Source organism: Marmota marmota, unplaced genomic scaffold (genome assembly GCF_001458135.2).
Source record: "Marmota marmota marmota unplaced genomic scaffold, marMar, whole genome shotgun sequence".
NCBI classification, from domain to species: domain Eukaryota; kingdom Metazoa; phylum Chordata; class Mammalia; order Rodentia; family Sciuridae; genus Marmota; species Marmota marmota.
Genome location: NW_026000242.1, coordinates 29,671,477 through 29,691,273, shown reverse-complemented (window position 1 = coordinate 29,691,273; position 19,797 = coordinate 29,671,477). Strand labels below are relative to the sequence as shown.

General features: G+C 32.8%; 1 pseudogene; it reads right to left on the bottom strand.

Annotated features, from left to right (window-relative positions):
* Positions 1–8,377: 8,377 nt before the first annotated feature.
* Positions 8,378–9,388, bottom strand: LOC107146019 (annotated as a pseudogene).
* Between the last annotated feature and the right edge of the window lie 10,409 nt (positions 9,389–19,797).

Genomic DNA, 19,797 nt, shown 5'->3' with positions numbered 1-19,797 from the left:
CCTCTGGCAAAATGCCAGGTGCCATCTTGACTTGTTTATAGACCCTAACAAATTTCATGATTGATTTTTCTATTTCTATGAAAAATGACATTGGAATTTTAATAGGAATTGCTTTAAATCTGTATTGTGCTTTTGATTGTATGGTCATTTTGACAATATTAATTCTGCCTATCCAAGAACATGGAAAATATTTCCATCTTCTAGGGCCTTCTTCCAATTTCTTTCTTTAGTGTTTTCTAGTTTTCATTGTAAAGATCTTTCACCTCTTTTGTTAGATTGATTCCCAAATATATTTTTTGAGGCTATTGTGAATGGGATGGTTTTCTTGATTTCTCTCTCAGTTGATTCATCATTGGCATATAGGAACACAATTCATTATGGGTGTTAATTTTATATCCTGCTACTTTAATGAATTTTTTATAAGTGCTTTCTGGTAAAGTTTTTTTGGCTTTTCTAAATATAAAATTATATCTTTGGCAAATAGGGTTATTTTGAGCTCTTCTTTTCCTATTCATAACCCTTTAATTTTTGTTTTTCCCCCTTTTGTCTAATTGCTCTGGCTAGCATTTCAAGGAATATGACAAATAGGAATATCTTGTTCCAGATTTTAGAGGGCATGTTTTCAATTTTCTCCATTTATAATGATGTTGTCACCCCTTCTCCCCTTTTATTGAGACAGGATCTCACTCCATTGCTTAGGGCCTCGCTAAATTGCTAAAGCTTGCCGAGAACTTGCAATCCTCCTGCTTCAACCTCCTAAGTGGCTGCAATTAGTGGCATGGGCCACCAAGCCAGAGAATATATTTTAATGATTTACAACATCTGAATTTTATTGAAACCTTTAGAATAGGCAAATCCCTTAGAGATTTGGGGCCCATATAACACTGATCTTACATAACAAATAGGTAGCAAACTCTCCCTCTCATGCAACTCTCGAAAGAAAGCAAATATAGACCCTCAAAGAAAACAGGTCTTCCACTGCTGGGTGAGCTGGCCTCAGATCTCTTAATGAGATGTTCCCACCACTAAAAAACAAAACAAGGATAAGTCACTCTTTTTAAGTTTTATATTCTTCTAAACACTGATGGATTTATCATTTTTGATTCAAAAAGAAAAAAAAATGGACTGTTTTCATTATAGAAGAAAAAAAAGACAGTTACTTAAGAATATTCAAAGTTAAACATTTTTTGGAAGTGTCCGTCAAGAATCATAAATTTTTTAAAGAAACTGATCTATAAGACAGTTGACAGTGAGCATCCTAGGATATAACATGATTTGTAACCACCGTTATGTCAATAATAATACTCCAATCTGCATCATGATTGAATATCCAGTTGCCTGGAGACCAAGATTTTTATTTTTGTTTTCTGGAGAAGTGAGATATTGATTTTAAAAAAAAATGCTTCTTATTGTCTACTGCTCTGTTTTAGCACATTTCAAGATACTTAGGGTAGGAAATTTTCTAAATTTGAAGTATAAATAATTAGATTGGAAGGCCTATAAATTTGAGCTTAATTAATTTAGAAAGTATTTAATTGGGCTGTGTATACTCACACCTGTAATGATCAGGTATTGAGGAGACATAATGCTTCAGAAAGGTTTGTTAATAGAGGTGCTAAGAATATTTCTGTTGTATGGAGGAAAGGACTGAAAATACTTTTATTTATTTATTTTTTTGTACTAGGGTTTGATCCCAGGGGTACTTAACCCCTGAGATGAATCCATAGCCTTCATTTTTTATTCTTTATTTTGAGACAGAGTCTTGCTTCCTTGCTCAGGGCTTCGCTAATGTGCTGAAGCTGTCCTTGAATTTTTGATCCTCATGCCTCAGCCTGCTGAGTCATTAGGATTGCAGCTATATGCCACTAAGCCTGAGTCAACAGTTACTAATAGTTGCTTAAAGTATTACATTTATTTGGAAGTACTAATGGTCAATTTGAGTTGTTAACTTGATTGGATTAAGAGATGCCAATGTTTAAGAAGCTTATTTGTGTCTATGTGGGTGTGTCTAGGTATGATTGGCATATGGAGTAGCCAACTGAAAAGGAGACCCTCCTTAAGTGTGGGCAGCACTCTCCAATAGGATGATGGATTGGAATGGATAAAAGTTGGAAGAAAAAGGAAGCAGCAGCAAATGGACACTCAATTCTTCTTGAACAGTTTTTTTTTTATTTGTTCTAATTAATTACATATGATACCAGAATGCATTTTGATTCATTGTACACAAATGGAGCACAACTTTTTCTTTCACTGGTTGTACATGATGTAGAGTCACACACATGTGCAGTCATACATGTAGGGTAATGATGTTCAACTCCTTCCACAATTTTTCCCAGTCCCATGGCCCCTTCCCTTGCTTCCCTCCTCTTTGCCCAATCAAATTTCTTCCATTCTTCCCATTCCTCATGCCCAGTTACGGGTCAGCATCACTTTTCAGAGAAAACATTTGGCCTTTCTTGGGGGGGGATTGGCTTACTTCCTTTAGCATTATAGTCTCCAACTCCAAACATTTACTTGAAAATGCTACAATTTTATTCTCTTGTAATGCTGAGTAATATTCCATTGTGTATATGTATCACAGTTTCTAGGTTGGTTCCACAGTTTAGCTATTGTGAATTGAGCTGCTATGAACATTTTGCCTGTATCATGATAATATGCTAATTTTAAGTCCTTTGGGTATAGAATAAGAAGTGAAATAAGGTAAGTCAAATGGTGGTTCGATTCCAAGTTTACAAAGAATCTCCATATTGCTTTCCATAGTGGGTGCACCAATTTTCAGTCCTATCAGCAATGTATGAGTATACATTTTTCTCCACATCCTGGCCAACATTTATGTTGCTTATATTTTTGATAATTGCCATTCTGACTGGAATGAGATCTTACAGCAGCTTTGATTTGCATTTCTCTAATTACTAGAGTACTTGAACATTTTTTCACATATCTGTTGATCAATTATATATCTCCTTCTGAGAAGCATCTGTTCAGTTGCTTAGACCATTTATTGACTGGGTTATGATGCAAGTTTGGTTCAACATAAGAAAATCAATAAATGTAATTTGTCACATCAACAGACTTAAAGATAAAAATCATATGATCATCTCAATAGATGCAAAAAAGCTTTTGATAAAATACAATACCATTTCTCATGTTCAGAAAGCTAGAAAAACTAGGGATAGTAGGAACATACCTCAACATTGTAAAAACTATCTATGCTAAGCCCAAGGCCAGTATTACTCTAAATGGAAAAAAATGGAGATATTTTCTCTAAAAACTGTAAGACAGGGATGCCCTCTCTCACCACTCCTATTCAACATAGTCCTTGAAAATCTAGCCAAGTCAAATAGATGAAAAAAATTAAAGGGATACAAATAGAAAAAGATGAATCAGCTATCTCTTTTTTACTGACAACATAATTCTATACTTAGAGAATCCAAAAAATTTCACCAGAAAACTTCTATAATTAATATATGAATTCATCAAAGTAGCAGGACATAAAATTAACACCCATAAATCAAAGGCATTTCTGCACATCAGTGACAAATGCTCTGGAAAAAAATGTAGAAAAACTATCCCATTTATAATAGCCTCAAAAATATTACTTGGGAATAAACTTAATGAAAGAGTGAAAGATCTCTACAATGAAAACTACAGAATACTAAAGAAAGAAATCAAATAAGACCTTAGAAGATGGAAAGATATCCCATGTTTTTGGATAAGAAGAATGAATATTGTCAAAATGGTGATACTACCAAAAGCATTATACAGATTTAAAGCAATCCCAATTAAAATCCCAAAAACATTACTCATAGAAATAGGAAAAGCAATCATGGAATTCATATGGAAAAATAAGAGACCCAGAATAACCAAAGCAATCCTTAGCAACAAGCGGGAAGCAGTAGGCAGCACAATACCAGACCTTAAACTATACTACACAGCAATAGTAACAAAAACAACATGGTATAGGCACCAAAATAGACATGTAAATCAGTGGTACAGAGTAGAATACACAGAGACAAACCCACATAAATACAGTTATCTCATACTCAACAAATGCACCAATAACATACATTGGTGAAAAGATAGCCTCTTCAATAAATGGTGATCAGAAAACTGGAAATCCATATGCACCAAAATCAAATTAAACCAAGATCTCTCAACATTCACCAAGCTCAACTCAAAATGGATCAAGGACCTAGGTATTAGACCAGAAACCCTACACCTAATAGAAGAAAAAGTAGGCCCGAATCTTCATCATGTTGGATTACATCCTGATTTCCTTAACCAGATTCCCTAAAGTGAAAGAAATAAAATTAAGAATTAATAAATTGGATGGATTCAAACTAAAAGATTCTTCTCAGCAAAGGAGATAAGCAATAAAGTGAAGAGAGAGCCTACAGAATGGAAGAACATCTTTACTACACGCATATCAGATACTACACTAATCTCCACAATATATAAAGAACTCAAAAAACACCAAAAAATAAATAACACAGTCAATAATTGAACAGGTTCTTGATTGCTGCTGTGATTGTCTAAGAATATCTGACTCTGCTTCTTCACTTTTCCAAAGCAGACTCTGCTGCCAGTGATTCCCCAAAAGCCTTTGGTCTCAGTCTAAGGTAGCAACATTGATCCTTCTTGTTCTGAGCCTTTAGCCATTTGGAATGTGCAGCTACTCATTCTGCCAGCTCTCCAGCCTGCAGTTGGCCATTGAAGACTATCTAGCTCTGGACACATAAGCCAAACTAATAAATCCCCGTTTTATAATTGTACTTCCTATTGATTCTGTTCCTCTAGAGAACCCTTATACTGAAATAAATAATAGATATATCTACAGGAGAAAACAAATATGACATCATTTTAAAAGTAGCCTTTTCTTCTATAGACTAAATTATCCAAGATCCCTTGTCATTTTCTCAAAGACTTAACTTTGCCTTTGTATGAAATAAGTTTTCAATAAATGTATTTCAATTTATAGTAGCTGCATACCAGCTATTAATGACTCTAGGTACAATAAAATGAATAAATACAAAGAACAAGAAGGGATCAGCAGAGTCTACTAGTGATGTGTATAATGTTTAATCCTCTATTTAGCTGATGTCTGCTAGATCTTCATTAATAATCAAGATTATGCACCTTAATTGTAGTACAACTGTTGGAATATAGACACAACTTCGAGATTTTAATTTTTTGAAAGTTATTCACTCTTAGAAATATCCCTCAGAAATATTTATGAATTACATGTATTTGAGGAGGAGTAGCAGCCTGTTAACTTTAACACTTCTCAATAAGAGTTATGACTATATATTTTTTATATAATCCCTAGGGGGTATTGATTTGGAGTTACCAGATAAATATTTTTATGCTGAGGTCATGCTAGAAATTTTTAAGATATTTTTTGTCTTTCCTTTATTGGACAAGGTAGCAAATATGACCAGCAGGACCATGATATCCAACTCCCGCTACAAGCACTGCATTTCATCAGGAAAAATAAGATCTGTAACCCAAAGTCAGCCTTGGCTAGGGATGCACAAATGTACAAAAAGCAGATTATTGTTTTACATTTTATTTGGTATCAGATTTTTATAATTTTCCACAACAACCAAGCCCCCATTCACAGAAGGAGCACAATTGTAATAAGAGATCAAAGAACTGCCTCTGACTTTTGTCTTACTGTGTAACTAGACATTACTTCATTTCTTCTTTGCAGTCATTTTTTTTTAACCACTTGAGAAGAATCACACCAATTTGACCTATCTTGCAGAAGACTGAGTACTGTGATGTTTATTAAACTTCAAAGCTGTACTTGAATAGACTCACAGGAATATATGCCAATATCAGATACCAGTATTTTATTTAATTTGATTCATTTTTGTTTCAAGTCATTGGGAACCAGTATGAACACCTGATAGGAAACAAAACACAACAAAGCTTATCTATCAGTCATCTTTGTTAAAGTGGCCTGTAAAGTCTCTTATAAAGTCCAATGTCTGTGGTGAAACTGCATTTTTGTTTATTCAAAGAGCCCTCTTATCTCACCCACCTATTCTTCACTAGATTTATTCCATCTATCCTCATCATGTTTGCCTTTATGTTTATATTTCTGCTATCTCACACTTTTCAGTATTTTTACCATGTATTTTTCCAGTTGTTCCTTTCTTTTTCTCCTTAGTGAATGAAGTAACTATGACCTTTCCAAGGACTGGCTTTGCTTATTTCCTTTGTTTTATCTGCTTGTTTATCAGTTGTTCATGCATTTGAAAGAATTTTCAACACTTACACATTGTGCTTCTGCCAATGAATGATCAGCTTTTAAAAGAATAATACACACCTTTCAACTTTACATTAAAATCAAACAACTTTACTGGTGTTACTCAACCAACACAGAATTTTCTCTGCTTGACATTTGAGTCTCAACTTCTATTAATCAATGATGTAACATTGTAGTGATTAGGGGTACTTAGAAGATGTGTGCTTTATAATTGGCTCATGGATGCTATAAAGTTTGGTTGTCTAATGCATAGTACAAGTCATGTGAAATTCAGACCTCTCCTTAAGAAATCAAAAATAAAGCAGAGCTTTAATTAGTTCATTATTGAGTGCTTTTAAGTGTCCCAGGCAGAGAATGAAGATGTGATTGCAAATAAAATGAGGCTATAATTTAACTGTTAAATAATTTATAAATTATTGATAATTATAAATCTTTAGCATACTTATCTAAACTCTTCCTGTTCTAGTCTTAACTTCATTTCCCCTTGTTTATTAACAAAGTGGCTATCAGACAGTCCATGTGCCTAAAGGCTTGAAGGATGTGCCATCTAACTATTACATTCTTTCATTCAGCAAACTTTCAATCAGCACTTGGTGTATGCTAGGTCCTATGCAAGGGATACAAATATGATTAAGATTTAACCTTTTCCTTATAGAGCTGACAGCATAGAGGAGATAGTTTTGTTTTTAAGGAAGAAAATGTGATCAAAGGCAATGCAGAAAAAAATTGAAAAATTTTAGAATTTTGCTTTGAAATTATTTTCCCTTAAAGAACCAGTCAAATTTTTAGACCATTGGTTCCCACTAGGAATAGAATATTGAAATTAATGATTAATGAAAAAATAAAATACTTCTATTGCTTTGAAAAATTTAGTATGAAGAATAGGTACAATGTGGTCAAAATTAGAATACTTTTATAAAGGAAATCATATAAGGATTGGTACCTGATTCACCTGGCCTGGAATTATGATATAGATTCTTTGAGTTGTTGAGTTGTTTCTCAGCCAGTGTGTACCAAAATCAATGAGCTCCACTCCTACAGCTTCCAAATTGGTAGGTTTTGAGAGATGCCTTTAACAATATTCCTACTGATGCTGATGCTTCTGGTCCAGAGACTATGCTCTAAGAAGCAATGAGTTGGACTGCACACTAGCCAAGGCAAACCCTTAAAATGATTGCTATACATGCAATGTGCACCTAACTGAAATCCATGACCTTTGACTAAATCTCCAATGGTAATTTGTAGTCATTTCAAAACACAATGCAAAGCCTGGCTCTATACCTGGTATTGGTTATATTCACATGGGAAACTTTAGTACATATCACCTCCTTACACGACAGATTGAGATATGTGACTTTAAGCCTCTATTGAATGAAAGTGAATCCATTTGTGATTATGTAATTTTATAATTTGAAATCAAGAAAGAGAGGCTTAGAAGAAAGTTAAAATTTAAAACTCTTTATCCAAGTAATCTGAAACAGGATTTTAATTCAGAAATCAGATGCTTTACCTATTTTCTTCAACAACTTATAATCTAGTACAAGCTACCTAGACACATTTTCTACCAGCATGGAGTGATTGCCAAGGAGACTCCACTTCTTCCCTGGGCGAGCTCATGTGTCCGCTCTCCTTTTATACTAAAAGAAGGAAAAATCATGTTATATTGTCAGGGCACAATGCTCAGGAAGTAGAGGCTCTGGATCCAGCCTAATAACAAAGATTTGAAGTGATTACCAGGATGGTAAGTTTTCTGTGTTCCATTGCCAGCAAAAATACTTGAGTTCAAATGATGAAACTTAAACTTATAGGCTTGAAGGAATATCAGCCTCCAAGAGCAGTTGGTGTATCCTTCATTTCACAAATATAAGGGGAAAAGACCAAGTGATAATTTTCATCTACCTGCCAATATCAAGAATTTCTCTAGATCTGATTTCATGAGAGTCATGATATTTCTCTCAAAAGAGAAAATCAGATATTCCAAAAAGAAATATTCATTATCTTACCCCTGAATCAGAAATAAGAATAGTTTCATCACATGGAGATTCAGAATTTGGGACTTTCAGAAACAAGTAAAATTTCCTAAAATTTCTGATTTTTGTTTATCTTTCAGAACTGTGCCATTGAGGCTTATATCAAATTCTAAAATGCTGGCTCTTTATGATTTTCTTCTGTAGCTCTGTGATCAATGTTATCAGTATGACTGTCAACCTTCTCATCCTCTTCATTCAAGGTTCCTCAAGTCAGGATCAAGTGAGAGGTATTCACCACAGGGGATGCAGTCTTTGGCAATCCCTGAGTCCAAAACTACAGAGCCCATCTCTTTCTGAAGATAGTCCAGTTGTTCTTTATTTTGTTCTCTCTGTGCACTGGACATTGATTTCTTCAGATCTTTAATTAAGAATGATACTCCCTTTCACATTCTTTTTCAGCACTGATGACTTGCACAAAGAGCCAACAATAGCAGAGAATTCACCACCCTACGAGTAAGCTATAAAATTCATCTAACACCTGGCCTATTTAGCAAGTCTGTTTACTGACATATGTAGTTTCTTGATTCAAGCCATCTAGGAAAGACTCAAAATTCTGCATCCATTCCACTGTAAAGCTATGATCAATGATGTCAGTGTTGTTCACGACCAAAATGAAAGGCAGTTTGGTTTTATACAAGGTGCTACAGGCATAGAGTGCATTAGAGATGAGGGGCACTGGGTCAGTACATTTTAAGATGTCCATTATATAAATCACCACTGTTGGAAATGAGGATGCCAGGGCCTCAGTGATGATTGTCCCAGAAACTGAGGAGGTGAATTTTTCAATCTGTCCAGATGTATCAAGCAAGATGCATTCTGGGACTTCTGAATAAATTTTATTTTTTTAATAAAACCTGGTAGCGAAGAGATTAAGAGAAGTTGCTATGTCACCACTGAACCCAAGATCACCTTGTTTCATGACTTCTTTATACTTCACAGTGTCATGAATATTTGTATTGGCAGGGAAGGGGACTTCATGAATGGCTGGGTCCAAATTAATCACATATGGTTGAAAGCCTTGGCAATGCAGATGTCCTGTGAACTTTTGTACAAAGGTGTTTTTTCTGATTCCCGCCATACCCAATGCCAATAGAAACACAGAGGACCAAAGGGACCCCAAATCCTGAGGCTCAGCTGCATCCACCATAGACCTACGGACCACACAATCAAGAAGTATGAGTTTTAGTTTTACTTTATTCATATTAAAAGCAAAGGTCCATTTTTATCTAGATCAAATTCTTGAAAACTAGTTAATCACTTTATTTGTAAGAATGAAGCAAATAATCAATTAAATAATAATCAATGTAGGAAATTAAAATAATATTTCTTTAATGTTATACTTTATGTCTATCTGCTTTAAAAAAACTAAGTTTGCACTTAGAAATGAATTACATTTTACCTATTATCTTCCTCACTGAAATATCTGCAGCATCTTTATGAATCAAGAAAATGATTAAATAAGAATGTTATTTTAATGGCTAGATTATAGATATTCCATTCAGACAATAAGAAATATATGCATTCCTACATATGCGAACCTATTTAAAACATCGTTATGTAATTATTGCACTTTTTATCTGAGAATTAAATACTCCATTTATCCACTGGCCATCTTCTCTGAGTTTTAATTCATTTTCCTCTGCTAAAATGTTATTCATCTCTCTGACTTCATTACCAACTCTTGTCACATTGCACATTGATCTTCATTGGATATTCAACTTTAATATTATTTATTGCCTTTTGAGCATCATCAAGCATTAGCAACAATATAAGCCAAAACAACATACATATCATTGAGGTTTTATTTTTTAAAAAAGCCATATTAATATTAAGGACACATGCAAAAGAAGCTAAAATATTATTGGAAATTTTGTATTCATTGTGTTTGTCATAATTATACAGAAATTTTTATGCTACTGTGGTTAGGATTTTAATCTATGTTCCAAACCATACCAGAAGCCTATTTAAGGCATGGGCTCCTTTTGTGAATTCATGTTAAGGAGTTAGCACCCAGCATGGTACAATAATTTATAATAATGTTCTTTATAATATATTGAGGATATTGAAGTTAGCTGCAATAATAATAATTTGGCTTTCAACCTAATTAATATTAAAGCAAATCTCATAAATCCAGTTATGAACATTACTTTTCATATGCATTTGAATTAAGTCATCTTTGAATTCTAATTCTAGGCAAACAAACCCCCCCCCCAAGAAAAAACTCTGTTTCTATCAATTGCATATATTCATTAGGATTGCATGAATTGATTAAATTTTTTGGCCTATACAGGGAGTTAAAATGTTGAATGTTTAAAAGTTTATTAAAATTAATTTGGCACAAACCCAACCAAGTAGCCATTTCTTCATTCTTACCCCGCTCCGCCTTCTTCTTCTTTTGCTTTTGTTCATAGAACTGAATTACAACGTTTTTCATAATAAATGTGTAAATTAAAAAAATAATCAGAATCATGTTGTAACTATTGATTATCCTTTCCTGAAGTATATAACTAAATTCAGTATTCATCAAGAGTAGATTCAAGGCTGGGGATATAGCTCAATTGGTAGAGTTCTTGCCCTGCATGCACAAGGCCCTGGATTCAATCCCCAGCAGCAGAGAGAGAGAGAGACAGAGAGAGAGACAGAGAGAGAGAAAGGAGAGTAAGTAGATTCAAAGATTCAAATCATTGTATAATTATCAAGAGTCTATGAGGGACAAATCACTTTAACCTGTTTTGGAAGAAAAAATAATGAGAAAATCAAGAGCCTTAATCTCTAGAAATCTATCATCTAATAAATTGTTCTTTTATTAATGACTATAATCACCTTACTGTGCAATAGAACACCAGAACTAAAATAGGTAGAAGATAGGGGTTTGAAAGTTTTGCCACAAAGAAACATTAAATGTTTGAGATGATGGTAATGCTAATAACCCTGCTTTGATTATTATATAATCTTTAAATATATCAAAACATTAAATTGTACCTTTTGCTATCACACAATTATATATTTGTACAATTATGTCAACTAAAAACAAAGAAAAACAAGAAGAGCAAGCAAAAAAATAAAATAAAACCCTAAACTTAGACACAAATACAAATAAACACATGCTATTGTCAATGAGTAAACTTGAAGATCTAACCATTATTTTACAAATAGAGGGAAGTGGTCTTCATTGATTTATATTTAACATCCAACTGGTAGGATTTTTATATGTCTTGGAGACAAAATGTTTAAAATGTGCTATGTGTTGTGATAATTCAGTTCCAGCTCCTCTTTTCTTTACTTTCCTGCTTCCTTGCTCTTGCTCTCACTCCTGCTCACTTTTTTTTAAAAACTCAGTCGTCATTCACACAATGGGAAAACACAGATATAAGTTGAGTATGAATATTAATACACAGAAGCAGTGCCACTCCACAGGTTAAGATGCCTGAGGAAAATGATTGAAGAGGTGAGTAAAACAACAGAGATGCTTGTGATGGGGAAATGTTCACTTTGCACATTTTCTTTGTTTCTACACTCTATTTCACTGAGCATGCTATTTAAAAAAAAAATGTGCTAACCTGTAAGAATTTTTTGTGCAAGTTAAGCAGCAGCTTTATTGAAATATGTGCAACTTTCATTAAAGTTTTTAGAATACTTTTTTACTTCAGAAAATGTGTTGATTATACAGCATTAAGAACAAATTTGTTGAAGTAATTGACATTTATTCTGTTTCACAACAATTGTGCTCATGAAAAATTTGTTTGTTAGATGATTTTTCTTTTGCTTCCTTTTGTGATGGGACTCTGGAAAACAAAAGTTTTTCTTTAATTTCTCCATATATCATCACAACATATTTCTCAACCTCATTTCCAATTGTGAATTTTAGCAATCAAGAACAAGAGAAATCAATCAGCCCACACATTTTCAGTCTTTCACAATTAAAAACTACTTTCAATAGTTAGGAGTCCCTGCCTCATCTGTCAGATGATCTGCTAGTTGTCACACGTCAAGCCCAGAAAAAGATGCACCTGCTTTAAATCCTTCTTTCACATTTCACCTATCCCTTGGCAGCAACATTGAACTGATTTTGCTTCTTCTTAAACCTTTGTGCATGCTATTTTCTCTCCTCAGTATTCTGCTTTCTATTATCCAAATGGAAATTCTAACAACTCTTATTGTTTCCTTCTTCCATGTTCCCAGGGCAATCCCCTAAAACAGGCAGATCCCTACACAATTGGTCATTAAAAATTATATCATTAAATCTAGTATTTTATATGTACAATGATATCTTAAAATCATGTCACTCTTCTTCTCAAAACCTCTCCATAATCACTCACTACCCTAAATATAAAATCTAAAACATATTGCACAATATATAATGTTTTCTTTAATGATGCAGTCCACAACTATTTCACCAGCTTCAAACTTTGTGGCTATTCCTTTGTAATCTCCTATCTTGGGCTTAATTCTGTCCCCTACACATATTAAATACTCTTTCCCTTCCTGGTCCTTGACTGTGTATTTTCTATTATCTGGATTTTTTCTCCAGCCTAACCTGGCTCCATTTATTTAATAACAAATCCTGTTGAAGTCAATCAATTCTGGGATCTTCCCATGACCCTGTAAACATTCCTCTTCTCAAGACTCTGATAAATCCCAACACTATCTTTTTCATGTTCAGTAAGAAATTGCTAACGGACTGACTGGTTATTTAAATGACAATATTATAAAGCAATTAACTTTCTGGCAAGTCTCAAAATGGAATAAATATCCTCCACTCCATTCCATACTACCCATTAAAGAAAATCTAGGAAGGAAGGAAGGCAGTAGGCTGCCACAGAATGGCACCTCTTTTCTGTCACTTGTTCTAGATTTCATAAGAGTCAGGCAAAAACAGAAACAGCATTCTGAGTGAGTCTACTCTTCACCTTATAGTTGACAACTATTAGGTGGCCTGGTCTTAATGTAACTGGGCCTCACTTTATACTTAAGAAATCAGTATATTTCGGTGAGCCAGCAGAGAAATCTTGGCTCTCACAGAATTTATGAAATAGAATCTCTAGGCCATAAATTTTATAGGCAGGAATATAGCTCATTTTTTTGAAATCCAAAGTAGATTCTGTCACCAAATGACCATCCTTCAATTCAGCTTTATCTAACTATGAATCATAATAAACAGTCTTCTTACAGTAATATGACACTTACAAAGCCATTTCTTGAATATGGTCTCTGAGCACTAAAATAACAAGGGAAGAGATGGAGTATTATTATCTCCATCTTAAAAGATAAAGACTCAAAGAAGCAATTTAAATAGCCAAGAACATATAGATAATATGTGACAAGATAATCTTGACTGACTTCAAATCCACTCTTCTCTACAAAAAATCATGATCATAATTCTGGGTTATTACTGTGCAATGCAATAGTTCAATATAATAATATTACTAAATTATTCCAAAAAAATGGGGAAAAAGTCCTCCTTATACTACCAAAAGTTTAGCAAATGAGCTTAAAAATTATTTTGTAAGCACTCAGTAGAAAGCAAAGGTTGGTAATAAAATAACTGGTGCTTATTGAATGCTTTGCTATGTTCTAATGCCTTGGTATTATTCTATGTAGTTAAAATGTATTATTTCCTTGAATGCTTTTAACCCTGTACTAGATATTATTGTAAATTTCCTTTACAGATAAGAGAATTCAGGCAAAAAGACTCAACAACTTCACCAAACCTAGAGTGATTAAATGACACAGCCAAGATACAAACTCAAGCCAGAATACTTACTCCTTCCCTTGGGCTTTTCTACCACAAACTAAATTTTCATCTGGCCCCAGACACAGAACAAGCACAGAGCTCACAGCTGTATGAAAGGTTCTTCCAGAGCCTCAGTAAATTAACATTTCCAAAGTGTTCATGACTATGCCCAATAGAGTTTCAGCATAAGGTCAGCCCTTGGGCAGTTTTGTCTGACTCATTATTCATGGGTCTTTTTGTCTCCCAAGCTCATAATTTCTCCTAATGAGGAAGACTAGAAAATGAAACTGTGAGCCCCATTCGAGAATAAAAATTGTTTTGTAATAACTGTGTTTCAAGAGGTATCTTCTGTCCACTTTAATCTCTACCAAAGCATAGGAGGACCAGCAATATTTAACATTTACATCCCAGGGTTATGAGAATTATGCAGGATCAGCCCTTAAAGCAACAGCCAATAACCAGCATAGACAACATGCAGCAGGAATAACAGAGAAGAATAAAACAAGCTTTGGGCATTGAGTGAAGGGGTACCAGTTAAAGTCACCTCAATTTCCATTTGTGAAAAATGTCTGTTTTCTGCACTACTCAATTGTTATATGAGAACCAAAAGAATTAAAGCACTACATAAACACAAAGTTAGTGGTATTTGAAGTGGAAAACCAATAAACATGAAAAATCTTATTTAGATTTTCAGGTGATCATTACAGATAAAAATAAGATCATCACAAATTCAGTGTGATAATGTCAACTAAGCCAACTGATTGACAGCTGCAGAGGTAAGCATGGAATAGAGCTATGTTAAGTACAAAGACCATTTGTACCTGAAACTTCAAATTAATCTCTCTCTCTCTCTCTCTCTCTCTCTCTCTCTCTCTCTCTCTCTCTCTCCCTTCCTCCTTCTCTCCCCCGCTCACCCACCCCTTCCCTCCTTCTCTCCCTGTCCCCTCCACTTCAAATGAGGGGCAAGGGGAAGCAATCTGATAGAAATCAAAATATTTCATTCCAAATAATTTCTACTCATATATAGTATCTATCTATGTGTGTAAGGGCTCATTTTCCACAAAGTCTGGCTCTCTGATCTTTCCTTTACCCCTGTTCTCTTGGTTTGAGAAATTTTTAGAAGAAAATTGGTTCATCGATGATAGTGTTTAAGTTTCCTGGTCTCCAAAAGAGACTAAAATGGAGATGATGGTAGCAATGATGCAACAGCAACAACAACAAAATACCATGAGTTATACCAGAGAAAGGAAGGGCAATTACTGTACTTATGCTTTAATTTCTTCAGTATATTCTAGTGGCAAATATTTCCATGCTTATAGGAACATTTGCTAGGCTGAGTTTCAAATTATTCTTGTCATTCCAAGAAGGCAAGCACTGTCACATGTTTCCATGCCATCCTCAGGAGATACCAGAGATGGCCCATCCTCTGCACAATGGAGGAATTCTCTCATCATATCACCTGATTTTCTACATCCCATTCAACACCAAATTGTGACACCTACTGTCTTTCTACCACTAGTTATTGCTAGATGACGGCGGATCACTCACCACTCTATAAGAACATCTATGATAATTCTGAAATTCAAGCACAAGACTCCATATAAATTTGTGCATAATCAAAGGCAAATCCAGAAGAGAGCAGAAACAAAAGCTGACTGCAAAGAAAATTATCATTCTAAGGTCAGACTACTATTTTTTATTTTAGTCATCATGACAAATGTCTAGAGGTAGCTCATTGTGATTCTAATTTGCCTTCTTCCGGTTGCTGATGATGCAGAACACATTTTCTTGTTCTTATTTGCTGTTACATATTCTGTTTGGTAAAATGTCACTTCACGCTTTGTGCCCATTTTCTAAATGATTACTTTTTTATGTGGACATTTTGAAAGTACATATTTTCAGAATACAGAGACTTCCATATGTAGCTAGAAAATATTTTCTTCCATTCTATAATATCTCTACTCCTATTTATCTGTTTTAATTTTCTTTAGTAGATTTTCCTTTTGAAGCCAAGCCTAAGATTGTTTTACACAGTCCTAGTCCTAGATCCTCAAAATGTTTTTTTATAAGGACTTACACTTCATATCTTACATATAAGTTCCTGATACACTTTCAGTTAATTTTATATGAGGGATATAGTTGAAGTTTTTTTTTTTTTTTTATTTTTTAATGGATGCCCATTTGTCCCAGCAGCATTTATTAAAAAGACTGTTTCCTAAATTGTATTCTTTGTCAAAAATTCATTTGGACATATTTTTGCATTTTTCATTCTATTCTGTTTCATTGACTTATATGTGTTTTCCCTGACCATGACCACAGAGTCTTAATAATAACAGATATGCAATAAATAATGAAATTCAGTAAACAGATTCCTCCATTTTATTATTTTTGAAGTCATTTGGTTCTACTAGTTTTCTTCATTTTCCATATAAATTTTAGAATAATATCATGCATATTTATCAAGTGTTTCAATGTTTTTATAAAATTTCATTAAACGTATTAATTTGGGTAGAATTCTCATATTGATTTTTTATTACATTTGGTCTTCATGATCACAGAATACTATTTATATATAATTTGATTTCTTTCATTGGCTTTGTGTTTTTAACATAAAAGTCCTAAAATATTTCATTAGGCTTATGGAAAGTATTCTTTTTTTAGCCATTTTATATTATATTGTGTTTCTTAAAATTGGATTCCATAAGCTTATTGTAAGTATATACGACATAATTTATTTTTGTATGTTTATATTTTATCCTGTGACTTTACTGAACCCTCTAATTTTAGAAACTTTGGAATTTACTACAAATAGAAACAGTTTATTTCTGCTGATCAGTATATTTTTCTTTTTTTTTTCCTTCATTATTGTACTGGCTAGAACATTCAATGCTACGCTGCATATGACAAAACATCCTTGTCTTAATCTCATGGGGAAGAGCATACAGTGTGTGTGTGTGTTTGTGTGTGTGCACGCGCGCTCAGGGACTAGTCTCATTAAGTTGCTTAGGCTGGACTGGAACATGTGATCCTCCTGCCTCAGCTTCCCAAATCATTGGGATTACAGGCATGTACCACCTCTCCAGTTTAGCACAGCTTTTGTTGTTGTTGTTGTTGTTAATATTATTGGTTCTTTTTACTTATACATGACATTAGAGTCCATTTTCATATATTTATACAAGCATGGAATATATCTTATTCTACTGAAGACCCCAGTTGTGTGGATATACAGAATAGTGGGATTCACTGTGGTAAATATATGTACATAGGAGAGCTATGTCAGATTCATTTAACTCTTTTTCTTACTCTTATCCCCCTTCCTTCTCTTCATTCCGATTTATCTAATTCACTGAACTTTTATTTTTTCTTCTACATGTTCTTCATGAAGTTGAGAAATTTTCCATTCTATTCTCATTTTTTCTTAAAGATGATAAAGTTCTTATAATAAATGTATGATGTAGTTTCTTAAACATTTTCTCTGCATGATTGATATGCTCATATTATTTTTTCTTTGGCTTGTTGATTTCTGAATTCCATTCATTAACTTTTGAATACTGAACCAGCTTTGGATCAATAAAGTCTAGGTGATCATTAAAAACCTAGAATTTTTTCCAGTAGGTCATCATTTATATTGACTTTTAAGTATTTCAATTCCATTTGCTGATATTTTGTTAATAAATTTTGCTTCTATTGTCATGATTCATATTTTTCTGTAGTTTTCTTGTTTTGTTCTTTGGTTTTGATATGAGTATATTACTAATTTTATAAAATCAGTGGTGAAGTACATGTTCATCTATTTTCCAGAAGAATAGCTGCATAATTGTTCCTTCTTTAAACATTTCATAGACTTGATCAAGAAAACCATATAGGCATATAGATTTCTTATTGGGGAAAATGTTATTTTAAATTTATTTCTTTAGTAGGCATAAGGTAATTCAAGTGATCTATTTCATATCATTGGTTTTCTGGTAGTTTGTAATTTCTCAGAAATTGAACCATTTTAAAAGTTGTCAGATTTATGTTCTTTTATTATTCTTTTGTTATCTTTTCGATGTCTAGTGTTTCATTCCTGATAGTGTTAATTTCCATCTTCTCTCTTTTTCCTTTTGTCAGTCTTATTAAAAGTTTTCCAATTTCATTGTCATGTTTGAATAAATAATTTTTATTTCATCGATTTTCTCTATTTTTTATAAATGTCATTGATTTCTACTCATATTTTATCATTTCTTCTATATTTCTGCTGTCAGTATTTTGTTCTTCTCTTTCTAGGCTATTAAAATGGGAACATGAATCATTTACTTTCTATTTTCTTTTTTTCTGATACATGATTTTAATGCTATCAATTTTCCTTTCAGCATTCCTATAGCTTTCTGCCACAGATTATTGTATGCTATATTTTTCTTTTTAGTTTATTTGGAGTACTGTTTTTTATTTCCCTTGAGAGTTCCTCTTTGACCCATGTATTATTTGGACGTGTGTTGCTGAGCACTAAAGAGTTTAGAGATTCACAAGCTATCTCTCTGTAATTGATTCCTGGCTTGATTCTATTTAGTCAGAAAATATGCTTTATTAAAACTTTTTACATTTTTAGTTTTTATTATTAAAACATATAATATATATAATAAAATGGCCATATACCATTCATATAACTCAATTAATCCCCATAAACTGAAAACATTTATGTTACATTTGTCCAGGTTTTTTAAAATTAAGTCTTTCTTATGCTCATCTCTTTTTTCTTTTCAATACTACCCCTGATCTCTAAATGCAATATATTTTTGTAGATACTCTTGAACAACCTAAGCCAATACCATTTTATTACTAGCTATCTAGAGTTTCCTTTTATTATTGTTTCAAAAATATAAAAAAACATATTAATCCTTTAAATATTATTTAATGTTTTAATTGTTTTAAATTTGTTGAGATTTGTTTATATTACTGGGTATTATCTGTTTTGATATTATTCTAGGTTCTCTCTCTCTCTCTCTCTCTCTCTCTCTCTATATATATATATATATATATATATATATATATATATGTGTGTGTGTTATTGGTATAGTGTATAGTATTCTATAATAATTAAATTTTGTTAGTTGCTGTTATTGTTTAATTCTTCTATATCTTTGCTTATTTCATGGGTTAGTGTTTCTATTAATTTTTAAGGGAGGGATTTTGAATATGTTAATTATAACTGTAGATTTGCTTATTTCTCCTTTCAGTTTTATCTGTTTTGATTTTCTTTAATTTTTGCCTACATTCCTTGGTGAATTCCTTGTTTCTGCTTTATTTGTTTTAAAATGTGAATGATATCTGCATATATCTTTTCACTTTCAATCTACATATATCTTAATATTTAGAGTGAGTTTCTTATAGAAAGCATATAGTTGGGTCACCATTTTAAATATACTTTCAAATCTATGAATTATGTTGTTCATTTGTAAAATTTATATTTAATGTAATTTTTATATGTCTGGCATTTTATTTTTTGCTTTCTTTTGTTCTTAGCTTTGTTTTCTCTATTTTCTTTTCTTTTCTTCCTCAAGAATTCTTGGACATTTTTATAATTCCATTTTGATTCATTAATAGTGTTTGGGAGTATAGCTCATGATTTTACTTTATATATGCATAACTGGTCTATAATGCCTTCATTTTACCAGCTTAAATGACATGTAAAATCTTACCTTCTTTTATATCATTTTAGTCTCTCCCATTGAGATATATATATATATATATATATATATATATATATATATATATATATATAT